Source organism: Belonocnema kinseyi, chromosome 3 (genome assembly GCF_010883055.1).
Source record: "Belonocnema kinseyi isolate 2016_QV_RU_SX_M_011 chromosome 3, B_treatae_v1, whole genome shotgun sequence".
Classification (NCBI taxonomy): domain Eukaryota; kingdom Metazoa; phylum Arthropoda; class Insecta; order Hymenoptera; family Cynipidae; genus Belonocnema; species Belonocnema kinseyi.
Genome location: NC_046659.1, coordinates 123,696,755 through 123,698,711, shown reverse-complemented (window position 1 = coordinate 123,698,711; position 1,957 = coordinate 123,696,755).

The window sequence follows — 1,957 nt, the reverse complement described above, 5'->3', positions numbered from 1 at the left end:
TACAGTTTGATATAATAATATTGTTAGAGACCTGGACAGAGAAGGAACAAGAAGAGAGAATCAGAAAGAGATTGAATAATGATTTTTAATGGTTCGTGAAACCAGCTCTTAGGAAGGGCAATGGGAGGACAGCTCATAGGTTGCAGGAAATTGAAGAACGCGAAATACAAGTTTTCAGAATGGAAATACGGAGTGAAAATTAATTACGAGATAGGTGGAGAATTAGGAGAAATTGTATCCGTTTATAACAATGTCGGGATGAGGGAAATCAGAGAAGAAATACGGGAACTTCTAGAACAATCTACGTACCAAGGACACCCTCTTACAATTTTAGGAGATTTTTAAGCTGATTAGGAAAGACACTCGGAAGATGCAGTACTAAATAAAGAAGGAGAGAAATTACTGAAATGGTGTGAAGACTATGGTTTGACGGTCATGAATGGAAGACTGAAGACAGATAAAAAAGGAAAATTAACGCGCATTGGAACAAACAGTGCGTCGGTTCTGGATTACCTTATCGTAAAGGATGAAGAAGACCCAATTGATGACATGCAGGTAGATGAAAGAGAAGAATCGGATCATATGCCTCTAATTGCAACGACAAAATGGAATTTACGAGGGAAGCAGGAGGATAGTATTCTGGATGAACGCTGGAAATGGAGAGAAGATAAAAAGGAAGAGTTCAGAGAAGCAATACTAAAAAACTGAGATGAATCGGAAGGTAAACCAAAGATAACACAGGAAAGACTCGAAAATCTTAAGAGAATAATCACAGAAGCAGCAGAAAAGTCTGGAATGAAGAAACAAGGAAAGAAGAAGGATGAAGATTGGTTTGATAAAGAATGTAAGGAAAAAAGGAAAGACACCAGAAGAAATCTAGCCAAATTCAAAAGATCAAAAAAGAAAGCTGATAGGGTGAAATACAATAAATCCAAGAAAGAACTGAAAAAACTTTACAAGGACAAAAAACAAGGAGAAGCAGAAAGGAAGTGGGGAAAAGTGGAGAAGAGCAAGAACTTATGGGAATTCTGGACAGCAGTGAGACCCTACAGAGCAAGGAAAAGGGGAGTTTTTAATGCCAGCATAAATGAAGGACAATGGATTGAACATTTCAAAGAATTATTAGAAGGGACAGAAGAAGGACCGAAATTGGATGAAACGAAGAAGAGATAGAAGAAGAGGCAGAGGTAGATAGAACGAAAACGAAGAATAGTAGTGGAGAAGATGATAAATTAATTGAATGAAGATATTTCGAAAGAAGAGGTAGAAGATCAGATCCGGAAAATAAAGAAGGGAAAAGCACCAGGAGAAGATGGAATAATAAATGAATTCCTTAAAGCACTACCCCAAAGACTAATAGAAGAGTTGACAGGGATTCTCAACCAACTATGGACTGAAGGGGAATTAGAAGATGGATGGGAGACAGGACAGATCTATCCAATTCACAAAGGAGGAGATGAGAACAACACGAAAAATTATAGAGGAATAACACTACTCAACACTACATACAAGACGCTAGCAGGGATTATGGCAAAAAGACTCAGGACGTGGCTCGAGAAAAATAAAATATTAGGAGAGAGTCAAGCAGGTTTTCGACCAGGGTACTCTATGAGAGAACATATATTTGTCCTGAACTCGTTGATACAGAACAAACTGAAACAGGAAAAAGGAAAACTCTACGCGTTCTTCATAGACTTTAGGGCAGCTTTCAATAAAGTTAACAGGACATTATTCATGCAGAAACTCGAGAAAGCTGTAATTACTGGAAGAATACTGCAAATGATAAAAATGATGTACAATAACACAAAAAACACGATAAAAACAACAAAAAAAAAACCAACCGATGCTTCTGGAATAAAAAAGGAGTCAGACAAGGATGTCCATTGAGTCCGGTGTTATTCAACATTCACGTAAATGACTTAGAAGATGACTGGGAAAGAAATAAAATTGGCGGAGC